We start from the raw sequence: 22,606 nt of genomic DNA, 5'->3' as shown, positions 1-22,606 counted from the left end.
TTTCTTCCTTTCTATCATCTTTCCCTTCCTCTTTTCCTCCTTCCCTTCCTCCCTCCCTGTATCCCTTCTTTCTCCTTCCCTTCCTTCCTACTCTTTTTTTCTTCCTCCCTCCCTTCTTCCCTTTTCCTCCCTTCCTCCTTTCTTTTTTCTTCCCTCTATCCTTTGTTTCCTTCCTCCCTTCCCTTTTTCCTTCCTTCCTTCCTTTTTTTTTTCTCTGCACACCCCACTGAGATAATCCAAGATCAGTGCTGACTTTGAAGCCAAGGGAAATTCGATGCTCATATCAGTTTCATGGGGAGCAAAGCAAGGGAAACATTCTCAAGACAAATACTGTGGAAAAAAACATTCTAGATCTCAAAGGATACCGTGCCTAGATTTGTATTTATTATTACAAAGAAATTTAAATAATTTCACCCTTTAAAATAAGAAAATGTCTCAGTGTGAATAATATGCCTCAAAGCTGCGTACAAAAAAATGGAAACTTAAATGAATTAGAAAGCTATAATTCATATTGCAAAAATGCAGACTCTGTTGTGTTTACTTAACTAACTATTTGATGAAAAGGATGTGGAAAGGATGGAGCAGAAAAACAAACTTAAAATGTTAGGATCCCCAGGAAATTGAAAATCAAATAGATAAAGTGAATTACCTCTTATTGATAATGAAAATAAATGGGAAAATGAATTAGTTTATAACAATTTAATTTGTAAATACCTTCCAGAAACTTAGCTATTGTACAAGATATGTCATTTTTTCTATAAGGTTAACAATTTAAAATGCCAAGGCTGTGCTGCACATGTCAATGTATTGACCATTAGAAACCATCAGTAACTGGACAATTCAATTCAGTCCAGTAAGTATATATTGAGCACCTTCTATGTGGCATGGCAGGATTAGGGAATATAAATGCAAAAACAGAAGAAGACCTGTCTTCAGGGCATTTGTTGGCCTCCTACTGGGGAAAAGTAACACGAAGACAAATAAGTATATAAAAATGTATGCAAATTAAATACAAGGTAATTTAGGAGGGAAGGAGGGACACACTAACAACCATGGGGACTGGGAAAGATCTGCTGAAGGAGGCTGTACCTGAATTGTTCTTTGAAGGAAGCTAGGGATTCTATGAAGTAGAGGAAAGGTGGAGAAACATTCCAGTGTGAAGGGCAATGGGACAATGACTGATGCATATTCCACAGCTGCACTGACCAGGTCCATTACAAACATATGTTGCCTAATCTTAGTTGGCCCTAACTACAGTCAGGATATCTTTCTAATCCTCCCTAATCACTTCTCTATCCCATTTCTTTTTTTAAGAATAAATTTAATTTTTATTTTTAGTTCCACAAATTTTGGGGTTCCAAATTTTCTCTCACCCTCTCTCCTTCCCCCTCACCCCAAGACAACATATAATCCAATGTAGGTTCTACATATACCTTCACATTGAATTTATTTACATAATAGTCCAGTTGTAAAGAATTATAACCAATGGAATGAATCATGAGAAAGGAGAAATGAAACCAAAAAAGAAGGAAAAAAGAGAGCAAAAAGTTTGCCTCCATCTGCATTCAGATTCCATAATTCTTTTTCTGGCTGTGCATAGCTTTTTCCATCATGAGTCTTTTGGAGTTGTCTTTGAACCTTGCATTGATGACAGGAGTCAAGCTAATCAAAGTTAGTCCTCACAGTGTCTGTAATCGTGTATAATGATCTCCTAGTTCTGCTCCCCTCACTCAGCATCAGTTCAAATAGGTCATTCAAGGTTATAATGAAGTCCATCTACTCTTCATTTCTTTAGGACAGTAGTATTCCATTACATTCATATACCACAATTTGTTTAGCCATTCCTCAATTGATGGGTATCCCCTTGATTTCCAATTCTTTGCTACCACAAAAAGAGCTGCTATAAATATTTTTGTACAGATGGGGTTCTCTATCCCATTTCTAACAGAGGCTGTATCTCTTTAAACATCCCTCACAATCCCCTCCTCTAATCTTTATGATGGAAGACCTCGACTTCATACTTTACTTAGAAAATAGAGCATTTGCCATGAGATACCTCTTCACCCCTTCTCTTCATCTTGAAGCACCTGGAAAGCATGCCTCATTCTTTCATCCTTCACCTCAGGCTCTGATAAAAACTTCTCTTAAAGGCCAACTCTTCTTCATGTGCCCTTGATCTTACCTCCTACCACATTTCTAACAAATCACCCTCTCAATCATTCCTTTCCTTCTATTCTTCATCCTCTCTCTATTATTTCCTTTCTTTCTACCTCAAAACACAACCAAGTCTACTGTATCCTTAAAAAAAACCTTACTATACCCTACCATCCCCTCAGAGTACCATATTATATTTTCCTCTTTTTCCTAGCCAAACTCCTTGAGAAAGCCATCTACATTAGTTGCCTCCATATCTTGTCCTCTCATTCATTTCTCAACCCTTTGCAATCTGCCTTCTGACCTTGTCACTCAACTGAAATTTCCCTGTCCATCAGTTCTTGCCTGAATTATTGCAATAGTGTCTTCATTGGTCTCCCTGTCTCAAGTCTCTCCAAACTCAAATTAATCCTCCATATTACTGCCAAAGTGATTTTCTTAACATCTAAATCTGAGTATGTTACTTCTCTACTCAATAGCCTCGGATGGCTTCTTATTACCTTTGGAATCAAATAAAAACTCCTCTGTTTGGTAATTAAATTCCTTCAAATCTAGCCTTAACCAATCATTTCAGCCATGGCCTCTCTATGGAATTATGGTCCAGCCAGACTGGTTTCTATTCTCCATATGTGTTATTCTATTTTCTTCATTCATGTTTTTGTACTGGTCTTCCCCCATGCTTGACATGCATGGAAAAGGCTTTATGTCAGAGGTGAGCTCTGAAGAGAATTAGGGATCCAAACAGGCAGAAATGAGGAGGTTGCACCTTGCAGGCATGGGGAACACCTTTGGGAAGAACAGGGATGGAAGATGGATGGAGTGTCATGAGTGATAGTCAGCAAGGAGGCACTGAATGCATGAAAGGGAATGAAACAGAATACTGTATGTGTGGAAATTTAGGTCAGGCAAAGAGCTTTAAATGTCCAACAAAGTAGTTTGTACTTGGCCTTAGAAATGATAGGGAGCCATTGGAGTTTATTGAGCAGGGAAGTTTCATTGTCAGACCTGTGCTTTGGGACCATCACTGACAACTATGTGGAGGACGTAGCGGAAAGAAGAAAGATTGAGGCAGGGTTAACAACTAGGAAGCTATTGCAATATTCCATGAGAGAGATTTAGAAGGCTTGAATGAGGGTGATGGCTGTGAAGAGAAGGTGATGGATAGTAAATGCAAGAGATGTTGTGAAGAGAAAAAAGACAATACTTTACAAGATGAGAGGGAGGGGGAGAGAGCCACAGAGAGAGAGAGAGAGAAAGAGAGGGAGAGAGAGAGAGAGAGAGAGAGAGAGAGACAGAGAGAGAGAGAGAGAGAGAGAGAGAGAGAGAGACAGAGAGAGACAGAGAGAGAGACAGACAGAGAGGAGAGAAGAGATGTTTGATGGAACAAGCTTCTGGAGGGGATAGAATGGGATGGGATGAAGGGTACAGATAGAGGGCATGGCCTTAGCAAGAAAGGGAAAAACTTTCTTGGAGACTGAAGTGAAGGAGAGGATGAGTAAAGATGGAGAGAAGTTTTAAGGCAAGAAGTGAGGGTAAGAGGCAAATCCTAGTGGATGGCCTCTATTTTGTCAGTTAAATGGAATTCAAGGCCATCTGCAGAGAGGGTTGGTGGTGGAGGAGGCACTGGGAAATTGAGGAGAGAAAGATTGGAGCAACTGCTTATTATTGATCTTACACAGACCAATTTTCATTGTACAAGCTGGAAAATTCTGATTGCCTGATTGTTGTTTATGTCTAGAAAATTCAAGCTGGCTAAAAGCAGTGTCAGAGGGATAAGTGTTCTTTCATAGTTGCCCAAGGTCCCTTTTGAATATTCCTACTATAGCTCATTATTTTACTCCCTAACCATTTATAATGGCTATCCTAATTCTGTAGGGCCAAGGTCACATCACCACTGACATGCCTTTAGTATAAAAAATCCTGGGTCCCTTTATATACACACTGGGGCATGCGATTTTTTGTATTGAAACAATGGTGCCATACATAAAACAAATGAGAAAATAAGTTATAGGGTTTGACTATATGAGGAGGCTATGGTTAGAAATACTGTTGCAATTCCACAGAAGCAGGAAAAGAAAGGAAAAGATAAGCTGAAATAGCAGCAAAGTTATCCAAATAAACAAAGAAATGGCCAAGGACTGAGATTAGGAACTTTGAAGAAAGGGGGAAAAAACCAACAAGTCTGGCACAAATCCACCTCTATAAAGTAAAAGCCTCTAGCTAGCTCTCTTAGCTAAAGTAGAGACAAATACCATGAGGCTCAGGAGGGTGAAAAAAGGTGATGAGTACAATAAACTTTTCAGACTTCGGTTACAGATTATCAAAGGTGTAGATTATAACCACTGTGGTTCTTCCCTGCCTTTACTTCTGTTAATTAACACTTCACCTTGTGAAAGAAAGAAAACATCAACTTAAAGTAGCTTAGTCATTTGTTATTTGCTCTAATAAAATACCTAATATATCTTATGAAAATGCTATTTATGAACTACCTGTGGATTTCATGTAGATAGGCTATCTTTGTCACTATCCTATCTAGCAAATGAATCTCCAGTATATGCATGAATTATACTATATTATGATAATATATGTATATATAATCTATCTGTCTCTCTGTCTATAGATAGAGCTATGGTGCAATTTCTCCTGAGTTCTAATCTTATACTTACAACTGCCTGTTGGACATTTCCACCTCCATATTCCCATGACACCTTAAACTCAACATGTCTAAAAAACTCATCATCTTACCTCCTAAATCTATCTATCCTCCCAAATTCCCTGTTTCTCTTGATGGTAACACAATTCCCTTATCCAACCAAGGTTTAAAACTTTACAGTCATGGAATCATAGATTAAGAGCTATAAAGAACTTTAATGGTCATCTAGTTCAACTTCCTAATCTTTGATTTCTGTCTGTCTCTCTGTCTCTCTCTTAGTTTCTCTCTCTCTCTCTCTCTCTCTCTCTCTCTCTCTCTCTCTCTCTCTCTCTCTCTCTCTCTCTCTCCCATATCCAATTAGTTACCATGTCAAACTGATTATACCTCCATAATCCCTCAAATCCATTTCTTCCTTTCTACGTATACCGACAGCACCCTACTTCAGACATTCACCTATTGTCATAGACTCCTAACTGGTCTTCCTAAGCTAACTCTTACTCCTTTTCAATTCATTCTTTACACAGATGTCAAAATACCCTTCCTAGTGTATTAATTTAACCAGGTTACTCCCTTTCTCAAAAAACATTCAGTGGCTCTCTACTAGCTATAACATAAAATACAAACTCCTTAACCTGGCATTTAAGGCCTTCCACAACCTGCTTTCCATCTAACTTTCAAGTCTGATTTTACATTACTCTCTTCTATATACTCTATGTTCCATCTTAACAGAATTATTAGCTATTTCCCATAAATGGAATCTACTCCCTCCTCATCGACTTCTGTAGAAATCCTCCTCTTCCTTCAAAACCAAGTTCTTGTGCCACCTACTTCATGGTGCCTTCCATGACCCCTCTAATTGAAAAATCTCTACCTACTCAGATATCCCTAGAGCACTCTTGGGATTGCTCTTTTCTCTTTCTGTTCCACCTCCCCTTTTTCTCCTTTCATTATACTTTGTGGCAAACTTATTTGTATGCATGGCATTTTCCACAAGTCAAACTGTAAGCTACTTAAGGGCAGAAGTTTTGTTATTCTTCATCTTCTTATCTTCAGTGCCTAGCAGTGTCTCAAAAATGGGAGGCATTGAATAAATGTTGGTTGAATTGACTATTGAATGACTGACTTGGTTTTCACTCTAATTATTACCACCATAGTAAGGGGTACGATGTCATTTGAAGAAGAGAGCTGGTCCAACAATATTCTAAGGAAGAACATTGATCTGCTCCCAGCTAAGCTGCCTTGCGCTATTATTATGGATATAAAGAGGCAGTATATAGTAGATAGATTTAGGGAGGAAGTAGAGAGGAGACTTCTATGGGTAGTTAATTGATTGAGCACTATTGCATGCCCATTTGGCATGCTCGTTTGCCTTCATGGAGCAATTCAAACCCATGGAAGCCTCCAAAGTTCAAGAAAGGAATGGCTGCATTATGTGAGGACTCTAAATGTCTTAATTTGATGTGAATATTTCTCTTTGTGTCTCTCCCAGAATGCTTGTCCTGCAGAAGGTGGATGGCTGACCTTCATGTTATGTCTGTGTTTCCCTTCCCCTTGAGTATTTTATGTGCTATGCAGAGGTTCCCAAACTGGGCAATATTGCCCCCAGGGGGTGCTGGAGCAATCCAGGGGGGTGGTAGTAGACTCAGGTGCAATTGGGGGGGCACTGAATAAAAATAAGGGAGTGGCGGAAACATAAAGAAAGAAGATAAGAAAATTTTGAAAAACCCTTTGTACATTTTTTTATCTGTTGTGTAACAGAGTTAAAGTCATAGTGATTACATTATTTTCCAAATAAACACACAAAATGCAAGTTATAACAAATCAGTGGTCAAGTACACTGACACATCTTAACAGGCAAGTGTTTTCAGGTGAGCATGTTGTGCATTGTCAGGAAGTCCAGCATGCACGGCAAGAATATGTGCATGTGATGACTTGTTTACCATAAAATACTATATGGTTACATGATGCAATATTACATCATCAAAATTTCAATGCAGGAAAAATATGTTTACAATAAACTATTAAATTTAAGATGCATCATTTTCTTAAAAATATTTCATATTTTTTGAAATGGCACAAATTTCCAAAAAAAAAATATGTTAAAGGGTTAAAGATTTGGTGGGGAGGCACTGAGTAACTTTTTTTTAAAGTGGGCAGTAGATCAACTAAGTTTGGGAACCTCTGTGCTATGGTTATGCTTGATTCCTCCCCACTGGTTGGGGGTCAGCTTCCTAGTTTATACAACAGTATGATAAAGTTTCCCTTAGACAGCTTAAGCTATATTTTTGATATTGAAAATATCTCAGACACAACAACCCTGGGGCATTTCTGAGTGTCCCACATACAGCACTAATGAGCTCTGTTATTTGTGCTAACCAAAACAGTAAGGAAAAAGCCCCCGTGTTCCTTTTTAAAACTGTATGATCGTCTGTTGGGCTACTCTCCTGAGCTGACACACTAAAGTCAAGCCAAAGAAACTAACTCACTGGAACTTGATCATTTGCTAAGATTTGGATTCTTGCAGGAAACTAGAAAATTCACTGTGAGCAAGGTGATTTTTATTCTTCAATGGTGCTCTATTTGCTTGCTTTGTTGTTCAATTGTGTCCAACTATTTGTGACCCCTTTTGGGGTTTTCTTGGTAAAGATACTAGAATAGTTTGATATTTCCTTCTCCAGCTCATTTTACAGATGAAGAAACTGAGGCAAATAGGGTTAAGTGACTTTTCCTGGGTCACACAGTTAGTATCTTGAAGTGAGATTTGAATTCACGAAGATTAGCCTTCCTGATTCCAAGCCCAGTGCTCTTTTCATTGGGCCACCTGGCTGTCCCAGTATTGCTCTAAGCATCATTTAAATTCATAATAAGCACCCTTAACTTCCAGAATTAGTAATATAATTAGGATCATCTGACTTTTTGAAGTTTAGTTAAAATTTCTGCTGTAAAATGTATAAAATCTGGCTCTAGGGTTATGCCTTAAGAACAAAGCTTATTGAAGAAATGAACTACTGCACGTTTTATTTACCCAATTAAAGTTTGCCCTATATTTTGTCTGTTAATTTAACATGATGTTTATTATAAAACATTTTATTTTAAAAAGCCAATTATTGGGTATATATAATATATATTATATATATATGTATATGTATGTGTATATATATATATATATGTGGAGAGAGAGAGAGAGAGAGAGAGAGAGAGAGGGAGAGAATACTTGTACTGAAGTCATATCATACATGGCAGGAATACAAAATATCAGAGTTAATAAAACTTCCTATTTTAGTGCCATAATAAATAGTAATGACTCTATACCCATTATAAATCAAACTCAGATTACTCGGTTAAATAATAAAAATGAATGATGAAATCACAAACATAGTGACTATACAAAACAAAGGGAAAAAAGATCCTCCCTGAGGAAAAACAGACGCACAATGGTGGTCCAACTTTGAATTTGCCCAGCCATTCTGGAAAGCAATTTGGACCATGCCCAAAATGTTACTAAATTGTGCACACTCCTTGAACCAACTACACTTCTACTGGGCCTATTTCTCAAAAAGGCAAAAAAAAAGTGGAAAAGGACACATATGGACAAAAATGTTTATGGCATCTCTTTTTATAATAATATTAAATTTGGAACTGAGGGTTTAACCACCAACTGGGGGAAGCTAAAGAAATTGTGGCACACAAATGTCATAGAATACTACTGCACCATAAGAAATAATGAAATGGAAGATCTGTATGATCTGACACAGATTGAAGGGAGCAAAACTAGACCAACTTACACAATGACAATAATGTTATAGAGAAAAACTACTTGGAAAAACTTTAGAGCTCTGATTAATGCAACCAGAGATCCACATGTCTGGAGGGCTGAAGATGAATCACACTATAGCCATCCACTCCCTGCCATAGAAGTGATGGACTTAAAACACAGAATGAAGTTTTTGGATCTAGACAATGTGGGAAATTGTTTTGCTAGACTGTGTGTTTGTCCTGTGTTGTTTTCTTAATTGTTCAATAGGGGAGGAGCAGGATGAAATAATAAAAGAAAATAAAGAGAAAAGATAATAAAAATAAAGAGAAAATAAAAGCTTATAAAATAAAAATAATAATAATAAAGATATCCTCAAAATGCAAGAAAAGTTAAGAAAGGAAAAACATTCACTTTGATTGTCTATTTCTTTCTATATCTAGGAAGGCAATAGCAATGTATCTTCAAAGCAGAAAAGAGAGAAAAATCTAATCTCTTTCCCACCTGAATTCAACCTTTTGTAAATCTGCTGAAAGGCTACATAATTCATAAGTGAAAAAGGCTTTCTTCCTTATGTTGTTTATAATTGATATAAGCAAAATGCTTTCTGGGTACGCAGAGACTACAGATAGCAATCAACTTATTCTCTTATTTATCTGGGTGTAGGTCTAAGGAAAGGGGAGAAATAAGTAGGGGTACATATCTTCCTTCTCATTGCAGACCTGGAGAATCTCCATTTCATGATGCAAAGGAAAGAGAAAAGTTGACTATCTCTTACTGTATTGTATGGTATTAAGACAACTTGTATTTTCCACATACTTCCATCCTTTCATTCATTGCAACTATACTCACAATAATTCTAACGCCAGGACTTCCTCAAGTATCCTAATCATAATCCATTCCTTGTCTTTCCTGTTTCCATTGTCTGCTCATTGTCATTGTCCACTTAAACTTCTGTGACAGAGCATGACATAAATAACAGCTCTTTTCTATGGCTTCTTGACTCAGTGATTCTATATCCTTTCAATTATCACTGTATCACTGTTAAAAAATGAAATCCCAACAACTTTAAATTTCTTGTGATTTTATCAATTTATCTTGAAAACTACACTGATTAGAGAGATCATTTAGGATATATTAGGATGTAATTCATAAAAATGTAAATTTTATAAAATAAAGCTATAAATTACCATAATAGAATATACTGGGGAAAGCCTATGGTCCAGTGTGCAAATGATAAAATGTAATAATTTTATGAAGAACTTGATGAGGTCCTCCCTATAAAGCTGATGTATACCTTGATTCCTAGTTATGTCCATCCAGGAAAAGGAAGAATTTAGAAGTGATGTTAAAATATTGGGAAACATGATTTTGGATCAAGACATAAAAGAGGCTAGACAATGCAAAAATGTCATTATTACATATCATGAATATTTTTTTCAGGGAGATAGAAGATGCTGGATGTGAGGGGCATCCATCATGGGAGGAAAAAAAAAGATTCCCATTGAGTTCATGTGATGGGTAACTACTGCTGAATAACTCTATCACAACACAGAAATTCCAGAGGTTCAAACTTAGGGTTTATTGTGCTTAAGCACAGGTTTGGGACAAAAAACCCAAACAAACCCTGGACCTTGACTGAAGTTTCTAACAAAGCTTTTATAGAAAAAAAATTACATAAGAGAGACAGAGAAGTAATTTTTGACATATAGCAATCTTATATCTTCTTAGCAGACGTAGCCAAATAGACTTAGTTATATATTCAAAGCTGTTTCCAAGGTTTAGATTTTACAATAGTCTAATTGAGAGGGGGAGATTTACATGTTACAGACTCAGAGCCAGGGGGATCCTTCCACAAATAAAGCAAGTTAAATTAACTTGGGAAGCCCTAACTCCCCTTTGGATTTTTATCTGAGGAATATTTGAGATTTTAAGTAAAAATTTAATATCTCATGGGACAGATTTCAGCTAGCAGCTCTTACCCCAAGTAATGAAAAATAATAAAAGGAAATAAAAATCTCTCATAACAGTTAAAAATTTCTTGTAATATATTTAATGACTTTTTTGGTCCAAACCTATGATTTCATCAATGTAGGGAACTCCTGGTGTGGAAACATCTTTGTTCTGAGAAAAGAATCTCCCGTTTTTGAGATCATGTGGTAGGTAACCACTACGAAATATTTTTACCACAATGCAAGAATCACAGGGGCAAAAACCTAGATCTTATTATCATGCTGAAACATAAGTTCAAGCCTCAGAGAATACCTGAATAATCATTAATATTCTGACAGGGCCTCTTATAGGCAAAATTATGTCAGAGTGACATAAAAGTAATTCTTTTACACATTAAAATCTTGTACATTCCTCTTAGACCATAAAAGTTAAAGAAAAACAGACTCCAAATCTCAATGTTTCCTTGTACGTAGGTCAAAAAAGGTGAACAAACTTAAACAGAGTTATAATCTCTTACATAAACAACTCTAATCAGACTACGTAGACTAAGTTAGGTTATAGATCAACTATATCACAAATAGATTAATTGAGCAGGAAGATTTATATGTCACCAAGGAGTCAGGGACAGTTGAGGTTCTTCCTCTGGCTTCACATCTAAGGAATGTTTAAGGCTTTTAGTAAATTTTCTTATCCCATGGGACAGGTTTTGGTCAACTCAACAATCTCTCAATTAGGAGCAATGGCCCTGACTTTTTCCTTCTCATTATTATTCCATGAGTCAGGTTTTGTTAAGATGAGGTTACTAAGTGAAAAATTAAAAACTCTCCACCAGTACAGCTCTGTTATAGCTCAGCAACTTGTCTATAGCATATAGTCTTAGAGAGTTGACTGGGATTAGAGGATAATGAAAGATGGTGATCTACTCATGGTAACAAAGCCAATATAAAAATAATGTATACCTTGCTACCTAGCTACTGCAGCAGACTGCCTACTAGTTCCATAATAAAAAATGAAACTGTGCCTTAGAAGAAAAGAAACAACTACTTCCAGATATAGCAGTCATTTCAAAATTAGCTGGTTTGGGGCAATGAGAATATTGGTATATTAGAACAAAAGTCAAAGTAAACATGAAATGAATAAATATGAGAAACTATTGCATGTTATTACTGCAACTCCAATCTTACCTATTTAAACAAGCTCTTGACTAAAAATAGGAAAGAAAAAAACACATTGACACTCATGATTTCCGAGAAAAATTTAACATATTCAGAACAGTCACTACAAGAAGGAAGCAAAAAGAGCCTACGGATTGCTTAAGCTAGCAAATGTCTAATCTCTGTGCAAAGCAGGGATGACAACTAAAGGCAACACTGGTTTGCAAAAAGAATAAACATTTGTTAGCTTAGACAATTTCTATTATTGCTTGCAAAATACTATGGAGATAATAGTTCTAGTCTAGAAGGCGGAAGATAAAACACACTACCCTTTTCCAGGTAGAGAGAAGGGACAGACCATGGATGCTGAATATTGCATATGATGGTAGAGGTGGTCACCACATTGATTTAATTGCTTTTCTTAATTACACAGGAAAGTTCACCAGGAAATGACTGTGGTAAAAAAAACTGAAAGACATAAATCAAACTTTTAAAAAGATAATTTTTAAAATTATGGAGGAGGATGATAGAAGACTGTGAAGTACTGTTCCACAAATTAGCAAAAAGCAGCTAAGTAGAAAACAAGCCTACAGAGAACTTTACACACAGCTCAGCTAAACTAGCTCATTCTGAATGTATTTACATTGTACATACATGTACATTGTACATATTTGAAGGAAGTTAATAGATACAAACTGGAACATATATGCTGGCATTTATTTAATTTTTATAGTGATCTATTCTAAAAGGCAATGATAATAGAATTGCACATCTGGTCCCTAATTCAATTCAGTAAGCATTTCTCACTCTTCTCAATCTTCTATTATTCACAAGGGACTATTAGGCATAAGGAGTATAAAGACAAAAATGATAGTTCCTGTCCTCAAGAAGGTCACACTCTACCACATCTCTACCAGACATATTGTTTGAAGAAGTGATATATAACTTAAAAGAAGATAAATTTGAGAAAAATGAAAGGATTTGACCAAACGCATACAGAAGAAATCCATGCTAGAAGTGATATCATGTTTTGGAGGGGGTAAGGCAAGGCAATTGGGGTTAAGGGACTTGCCCAAGGTCACACAGCTAGTAAGTGTCAAGTATCTGAGGCCAGATTTGAACTCAGGTCCTCCTGACTCCAGAGCTGGCGGTCTATTTACTGCACCATCTAGCTGCCCCACATTGAGGATACTCTTAAGGAAAACATGACAAAGAAATATGGTTTAATATAAAGACCACTGGATTTTGAGTCCAGGAAAATAGGTTAAGATGCTGGCTTTGCAATTGCTACCTGTAAAAGGATCTGAGCAAATCATTTAACCACTATGGGCCTCAGTTTCCTCATCTATAAAATGAGGAAGTTGGTTGGGAAAACCACTAAGGTTTCTTCCATCTCTAAAACTATGCTTCTGTGAAACAGATAGCCTTTCTCAGATGTTTTTCTGTGTCAGACCATATCTTTATAGGCACAGAGTTGAGTGACACAGAGAACTTAAGGTCCTGCTATAGTGATCAACTTTTTAAAAGTACTTGAAGGTTCTCATTAAAACCTCTCGCAAAAGTTTCTGACCGATACGATTATGGAGGTAACTTTGTTCAATGATCTGACATTAGGCAAGGTAAATTTACATAAATTTACATAAGTTATTTGCCAGCATTATATAAGGCATAGTGGATAAATTCTAAGCAAAATTCTACCTCAATGGCAAGTTTCTCTAAATGATCCTATTTACAAATGAAATTATACTAATTTCACAGAGTTTTCCAACACGACAAAGTGAAACCTACTGCAAAGTGAACCATTCACAATAGGGAAAATGAAGTAGATGAAAAGGCCCTTTGCCTAGACAATGATACGCAGATGGATGGAGAGACCTTTGAATAAGTCCAGCTGGAGCAGCTGCTTCAGATGGACAATGATTAGGGCTCAACACTGAGTAACAGGAGCTCAAGCTGGATGACATTTTGGAAGCTGTGCAGTGCTTTTCAAAGATCCCAAATTGCTCACTGCCACAAAAGCCTATGTTATATGGTTGCAAATAATGGAACACTGACCTCAAAACAACTCTCAGGCAATGGAAAGATGCATGGTAGGTCTAAACAGGCTGTGACATGTTATTAATGATGATTTTGCAAGCAAGAAGTGGAACAAAAATATTATTTGAGGATATTGTTGGTTATGAATGACTAAAAAAGGAAACAGCTCAGTCATGCAGTGAAAACAAGAGACAACAGGTAGAGAGAGATCCATTGGTGCTCCAATGTTCCACCCTAGTCTCTTTGATATGTCTACTTTCATCCATGAAAATCACAACCCATCCGTGCCTTCTTATCCTGTAGGATTTCTTCTCTCCCCTCCAGTACATTTTCCACAGGGGAGCCTTCTCTTTGTTCCCTTGACTATTTATCATTAAGCTGTGGTACACTGATATCTTCAAAATTTTGAAAGAGTAAGAGTTGTATCTTTAGCACATTGTGTGTAAACTGTTACGGAGGACTAATGAGAAAATGCAGACAACAATTATCCATGACGAGAAGGCACAAAAAAGCTGCAATCTCTTATCAATGAAGAGGGTAAAACATGGATTAAATCATAGGTCCATCAAAGTACACACATGAATGTCACTACTTAGGCAGCAGTTAATAGGTAGTTTGGAAACATCAAAAAATGCACTGGTCCTAGAGGAAGGAAGAGCTGAGTTCAAATCTGGCCTCAGACTACTAGCTCTATAAGCCTGTACAAGTCACTTCTGTCTGCCTCAGTTCGCTCAACTGTAAAATGAGGATAGTAATAGCATTTATTTCCCAGGCTTGCTGCAAAACTCAGGTAAAATAATATTTGTAAGGTTCTTTGCAAATCTTCAGGCACTACATAAATTCTACATATTATTATCATCTCAATCAAGCCTTGAGTTTTAGGACTTCCTATTAATAGGACTGAACCTCGAGGGAAATTCTTTGACAGGTCTGGCACGAATATAGAAAGGCTTTCTAGAGGATCTTTGCTGTACTACTTGGATCATTGAATAAACAAATCTTTATTGGGTTTTAAGAGAATAGACCAAGTCTGTTTCAGACTATTTCAATCCATCCTAAGTAAATACCATTATTATATCAAGATTGCTTCTTAAATAGAGAAAAACCCTGAAGAGTAAAAAATGAATTCCCATGAAGCAAGCTTTCTCCACTTGCTTCTTCATCAAAATGGAATAATAGTCTTTCAAAGAAGAGCACAAGGGGAACCCTGAGTGGAGAAGAAAAAAGTTACTTCTTCCTTTCTCCTTGTCATCCCACTTCATGGTGGTCCCTGGTATCCTTGAAATAAAAGCTACTCCTACAAAGCCAATTCATTTTAGGTACTATAAAATACCATTTATGCTTATCTAAATACTATAATGATACTATTGGGGGCAGCTAAGTGGTGCAGTGGATAGAATGCTGGCCCTGGAGTCATGAAGACTCATCTTCTCGAGTTCAAATCTGGCCTCAGGCACTTACTAACTGCGTGACCCTGGGCAAGTCACTTAACCTTGTTTGCTTCAGTTTCCTCACCTGTTAAATGAGCTGGAGAAGGAAATTGCAAACCATTCCAGTATCTTTGCCAAGAAAACACTAAATAGTGTCACAATATCGGACACAACTGAAACAAAGTGAACAACCACCACAAATACTGTAAGTTCAACACTAGTTTGGCTGCAGAATAAGGTTTTATTCAGCAAAAGAAAATCTTGAAAATACCCTGCTAATTCTTAGAAGGACTGCTAACTGAGTCAGTATAGAGAATACCTACATTGATGAAATCATAGATCCATGAGGTACCCTGAAGCAAGAAATATTATATCCTGTCCAAAATCATGCGATAAAGTTTTTTTTTAACTTTAGCAAATTTGTTACCTCCTGCCCTATTTAGATAAAAACAGTGATAAAATATCTTCAAAGAAAATGCAAACATCATGAAACAAAGAGTTTAATTTCCAGAGGTATGTGTTTGCTAAAAAATGTAAATTAGAAAAAAATCAAGTTAAAAACAGTAAAAATGTTTCTTTTTTTAAAAGCACATTGTTCTTAAGACTTGGGGAAGGAAAAAGAAGTTTTTATTGTGGATAGCATATTTGGATACCTTGAAAAGTATTTTGGTTTCAATGGGGTGAGTATTCCCTCAACTAATATTCCTGATAATTCTTCCATGTGGAATATGGCTGAAAAATTGAACCGTTGGCAGCCAATTTTCTGGTGAGAAACCAACTTTGTTAATTTAGCAGGATTGGTCTACACAGTCTATTCCTGGGCCAGTACTTGAAGTCTTTCTAGCACTTCACTGACATACCCATCAAGAATTCAGAGATACTCTGGGCATCCAAGTAGGACTTTAGGGGAGGACAGCATTCATGATGCTCCTTTAATTTATTGGTGTATAATTTAAAATGTGGACAATCAACTGAGATCAGTTTTCTAACCATTAACATGTCATTCAGAGTATATCTGCTTAGAAAGATGAAAGCTACCTGTAACAATCATCTAGAAGCCCCTGCTTCTGATAGCCCTTTTCTAGGATTAGAGCAGAAGCTTAGCCACAATGGTATACTTCCTAGTCTGCACCGTTCATCCCTTCCTCTTGTAATCCAGAGTTATCATGCTTCAGAGATTATTGATAGCTGCTTTTGTGTGACTCAAAGTTAGATGTGTGGATACATAAAACCCTGAAAAATTAAAGAAAAATACATACATATACCCAAACTGGAAAATGATAGCATAGCAGGAGGGAAAAAAGCAAGAGTTTCATCTTCAGTCTAAAAGTGAGAGAGAAAAAACCTCACCCACCCCCTAAATGCCTTTTTTGCAGTTCTCACTTTGGAATGGTATCTCATCCTGTTTCCCAAGTTTTCAGACGTGGGGCAGAAGAAGGTGTGCATAGTGCCTTGTAATTCTCACATGGGAGGGGTTATCACTTTTTATTCACAGCTTAAAGGTGGGAAGAGCTTAGAAGAGCTATAAGGAAAATTTAAACATACACAGTCAGAAAATTAAAGTTATGGTTCCTATATAAATGGAATATGAGCAGATATTACGGAAATGAAGTTGCTATAGTTTACAGGATGGTAAAACACTTGAATATAGCATATGCATTGGAATTGAATGGTACTAAAATAAACCATAACACTAAATTTCTTTTTTATTGTGCATTTAAAATCTCAATTTTGACATTTAATTTTATAGTTCAGAGCAACTGATGTTGTAAATCCCCCTATTTCTGTCAAGGCACCACTGTTTTTTCCAGTCTCCTGGTTTACAACCTTGGTGTTATCTTTGAATCCTAATTTCATTCACCTCACATAGCTCCTCAGCAGCCAAATCTTCTCATCTCTACCTCTGAAATATCTTTCACCTCTAACCCCTTCTCTCCATCCACTCAGCCACCATCTTAGGTCAGACTCTCATCATTGACTCCTGAAATGGGCTTCAGATTAGTCTCTTTGCATCATCTCTTTCTACTCTAGTCAATCTTCCATATAGCTACCAAGGAGATTTTTCTTAAGCTGACCACATAACTTCCTTCCTCAAGATACTCTAGTGGCTCCCTATTGCCTCTGGGATAAACTATAAATTCTGTGTTGTGCTTTTAAAGTCCTTAACAACTTGGCCCAAACTTTTTTAAAGTCTCATTATACATTAATCATCTTCCTGACCACTATTATCCAGCCAAACTGGCCTTCTCTCGATTCCTCCACATGGTGCTTTATCTCCCATTGCTCTTCCTTCGCATTGGTCATCTCTGATACCTGGACCACATGCCTTCCTTACCTCTGTCTCATAGAATTCCTCTTTATTTCAAGATTCAACTCAACCATCATCTCCTACCCTAAAGCTTTCCTGTTTCCTCACAGCTGCTAGTGTCCTTCCTCCTTATTACATGTAAGGTCCTCAAGAGTAGGGATTGTTTCATTTTGTGTATTTGCTGCCCCAGTACCTAGCATGGTGCCTGGCTCATAGCAGGTATTGTATAAATGCTTGTTCATTGAATGAATACCAATCTAAATTTCCAGGTGTATTTAATCACTCCATGATGGTGCCAAACACAAATTAATATTATCGGAATGAAAATAATATTATTGTTCTACATGCGTAACTTCTGACTCATTAATTTTAAAAAACATGCACTTTAATTTGTTTTTCTAGTTGTCATATTGGATGTCCACTAATCCACCCACATGCCTTCACCAGTGCCCTCTTGTGACCAACATTATGCATTTAATAATCGCTAAAATTTACATAGGGCTCACCATGTGCCAGGCACTCTGCTAAGTGTTTTATGATTATTACCTAATTTTATCCTTACAACAACCCTGGGAGATAGGGGTCATTATTATCTCCATTTTACAGATGAGAAAACTGAGGCAACCAGAGGTGAAGTGATTTGCCCAGGGTCACACAACTAATAAGGTTCTGAAGCAGAATTCCAACTCAGGACTTCCTGACTCCAGACCCAGCACTCTATCCATTGTATCACCCAGCTTCCCATTTACAAGACACAGGGTGGGTAATTGAAATAAGCTGTGTTGTTCCTGGCCATGGGATACAGTGAAGTTAATTAGCAAAACAAATTTTAGTTCATCTGTACCACATTCCAAATTGGTCATAAATCCACATTTTATTTATGGAAATGATGTGTCCATTTAGCAAATTATTGAGGGCATTAATGAAGCAGGCATAATTTTTCTTCCATGTTTTAAGTGTACATAATAACTTAAATTTATATTGTGTGCCGGGTTGCAAGAAACTTTGCAAACATCATCTTATTTGATCCTCATGACAACCCTGCAGGGTAGGTAGTACCACTATTATTTTCTGAATTTTACAGATAAGGAAACTGACTTGCTTTCCGTTGCTGGCATATAGCAAAGCCAGGATTCATATCCAGTCCAGATTTCTCTCCATTATAAGAAAAGACAACCTAAGTTTGACATTTGTCAAACACTTTACATATATTATCTCATCTGAGCTTGACAACAACTCCACGAGGTAGAAGCTATTATGAGCTCCATTTTACAGATGAGGAAATTGATATAGTTTAAGTGATTTCCCCAGGGTTGCACTGCTAGTGATTTTCAGAGGCAGGATTCAAACCTAGGTCTTTGCGATTCCAATTCAGTACTCTATCCATTGTACCACTTTACTGCCTAACAGGCTATCCCTGAACACTGTGCAGTGATATGGTGCTAGAAAGAACAATGAAATGATGACTTCATATTTGTTTTCATCACCTTTGTCCGATGGGATCCCCCAAACTTAATTCAGATCTCCTCCCCCTGAAAAATAAGAAAGAATCCAATGTATATAGTGCTATCTGAAATGGTATTTCAGTTAGCCAACAAAAAGTATGAGAAGATGCCAAACAACAATTCCCTAATACCAGATTAAAAGATTCTGGCCTAATATTAGAAAGAATCAGACTCTTCTTAAAATTGAAAAATATCTGATGTTCTTCCTGTCAGATTCCATCAAACTGACTATACTTTTCAGGTATGAGATTAGATGAGTAAGTACCATAAGAACATAATCCTTTATAACCAGAAAAGCCAGTCTCTTCAGCCTTATAATAGAATAGGTGGTAACTAATGCTATTGATTAAATATTGCCAATTATTAAACAGTTAACTTTCACTCTACTAGATAGGATAAATTTTTTGGGAGGGGGGGGGGCATGAGATCTTTTCCAAAATTTATGAAATTGCTTACAAAGGATGAGGCTGACCTCAAATGGAAAGCTTACATGTGAAAACATAAAAAAGTATTTCTTTACACCTCTTAGGTGTTTAAAAGCAGTGAAGCTTGGTTATTTTAAATATATCAAATTCATTTATGAAGATAATACATTGCTCTATTGCAAGTGAATTCTAAAATAATTATACAAGTTTTCTGTGTAATGGTCACTGAATGAGGTTACTTCTTTGCAAAACCAATCAGAATCTTAGAGCCTGATGGATCCTTCACTGATTATTCACATATGTGTATATATGTATGTATATATATATACACATACATATACATATATAATGTATATATATGTATGTATATATATATATATTTATGTTATTCTTAAATTGAGCAAGGCCCCCAGTGCACTGGGTGGACCTCCTATGGTGAATCTATTGGAGAACATGGGCATGAGTTGCAATGGATGGGCAGCCATGAGGAGGCTGCACTCTGCATTGTTGGTGGTGAAAACCAACAAAATTTTACCCAAACCAAATTTTGGTTAAAACACCCAAATTTATGAACCTGCACACCCATTTGAATATTTGAGGCTATTATTATTTTAAACAACAGGCAGCATGGGTCCAGGAAGACCAGCATTCAAGCCCTACCTCTAACACTGACTGGTTATATGACGCTGGACAAATTACTCAACCTCTAAGTCCCAGTCTAGGCAACTTTTTAAGGCAATAAACTGCAGAGAAGGTGACAACCTGTAATGAGAAGAAAAGTTTCTTCACCCAGATTTACCTATATTAGTGAAACAAGAGGTCTAGTCCCAATTCCTCCCTATTATCTTAAGTAATAAAAAATTCCAAAATAGTGGGGGTTTGTTGTGTTTGGTGTTTTGTTTCCAGTAGTAAATTATGATAAAAAACATAAAAATGTCACACTTAATGATTATTACTGACTTTCTTCTCTTGAAAAAAAACTTTTTTCTTGGAAAAAAGCATCATATCCATATTTATAGGCTATATGATTGACACAGAACTTTACAAGTGGTGGCATAACCTTTGTTCATGTACAGAACTCATCTGTATACCTATATTTTCTAAATAAATGTAAGATGCCCAATGAACTTTTTTCACCCTGATGTTTATAAGACCTTTTATTTAGTATGTAAAAACAGTTCTAACACTTCATCATTCCTACAATATTTCCAATAAATCACCACTAAAAATGAGCCATTGTGGAAATGTCTAGTGATTTAAGATGCATTAAGTTTAGATAACAGGTGAACATCAGTATAAGGGGCATTCTACTGAGTTGCCTAGGAAACATTTAAAGGGCATGAACTCCACTGAAATGCATTGAGGGATATGAAGAAATGCTTACACTAAGGATAGAGTCACAAAAGAAGCCAAATTAAATTACGTTTTATCTCAATTCTCAACACTGCTGAGTATCAGCCTCATCTGACAACCTCCTCTTCCTACCTACATTCCCATCATACCCTTCTAAATAATAACCCACTGGATGAAATGAGGTACACTTCTTTCTCCCTAAAAATATTTTATGAATAGGAAAAGATAGTGATAAAGCAAAAGAAAGAGATGATTCTATAATAAAAATCACAATTTTAAGATAGAAAGTAATTTTCCAGTATGAATAAGAAAATAAACACAGCCCTTCATCACTTTAATGGTCCATATCCTCCACATAAAAGAATAAACGGCATTTAATCCCTGTGGTTAAATAATACCAAGTACTAAAATGTTAACCTGCAGGTTACATAAAAGAATAAATTAATTTCTGGGGGGAAAAGATCCTTTCTTGATGTTTAAAAATGAAATGTTATTATGACTTGATTGTAATTAGCAAGCTAGTTCCAATTACATGGACACTACTAGCACTTTATATTATTTTAATGCACTGAAAATTAAAATTGGACCAATTATCTCAAAATGAGATGACTGTCTCCTATCTCTGCAAGAGGAAATAGGTTACTGGAAATAGTAATTTCAACACTGCATGGATGAAGGGTGCATGAGCAGTGATTTTCAATCTTCATTTACATGAAACAATGCAAACCAATGGAAATGGAATAGTGACCATAGTGTTACCAATGGAAATGAAACTTTATGGTAGCCAAAGTTCTAAGGAAAGATGTATTCCATCCTAACATGGTATTTGGGTGAAATTATTTGTTCTTCAAATGACATTGCAATCTAGGGATGAGAAGTATTTGTTCAATTTCCTGTACAAGCTTACTCTTCTCAACAGACAACACAAAGCTCACCTGATTCTATCTGCTGTCTGGCAACCCCTGGCTTGTAGTTGAAACAGGCAGGTATTTTCCCCAAGGTTTGGTTACTTCCTGTCCCTCCTCTTTATCAATTGTCTTTCATTTTTCCCCATTAAAACTTGAATGCTTTGCATTTTAAAGGTTTAGCTAGCTCTTCCAGTGTTGTGCAGCTCAGACAATATTAATTGTTGTTGAGGGGGGCGGTCTGAGTAATTTCTTTTTTTTTAAAGAGAACTCTGGAGGTCATTATAAGTTTTTTAAGGTGCACTAATTGAATCTTTAATTTGTATAAGGATCGCACACAATGAAATATGCTCTCCAATTTCATTTATCTGCCAGAAATTTCTTGAGGAGGGAATACTGGAGGCAGTTTCTTTTAAAATTATTGCCCATTAACAGGTGTTTGATTCAGGACATGTCTCACCGTGGCTTATATAGCTAACGTTCCAAAGATGATAATTTTCTTTCTTGATTCAGTGGATACTTGGATGACTCCAATGATTTTTTTTTTCACGTAAAAAGTTTGATGATTGCTAGTACCCACACCTCAGATTATCTAAGACTAACTTTCTTTGTGCGGTTTACTCAAACAGCGGTTTTCCTGTGAAATCATGTAAGTAGGAACCATCTGGAAAAGGTTACTGTGGAAACAGCAAGGGGAAGCAGGGGGTGGAGCTAGAGAGAGATGCCATGACAACCTTTTTCGGGTTTCCCAGGAAACGACGGTTGCTATAGGAACTGCATCACTCAGGTCCGAATTAGTAACTTCCGCTGGAAGGGGTGTCTGTCACTTTAATCTTCTTGTGATATTGCAGAAGCTTATCTCTCAGATGCATTAGGAAAAAAAAAATCTTTCGTTTCAGCAGCACTGAAAACATCGCTGTTTCTAGACTATGATTGGTTTTGGCTGGGGGGCGTGCACAGAACTTCTTCACAATG

This window comes from Trichosurus vulpecula, chromosome 7 (genome assembly GCF_011100635.1).
Source record: "Trichosurus vulpecula isolate mTriVul1 chromosome 7, mTriVul1.pri, whole genome shotgun sequence".
Taxonomy (NCBI): domain Eukaryota; kingdom Metazoa; phylum Chordata; class Mammalia; order Diprotodontia; family Phalangeridae; genus Trichosurus; species Trichosurus vulpecula.
Note: the sequence above shows the minus strand (reverse complement) of the source record.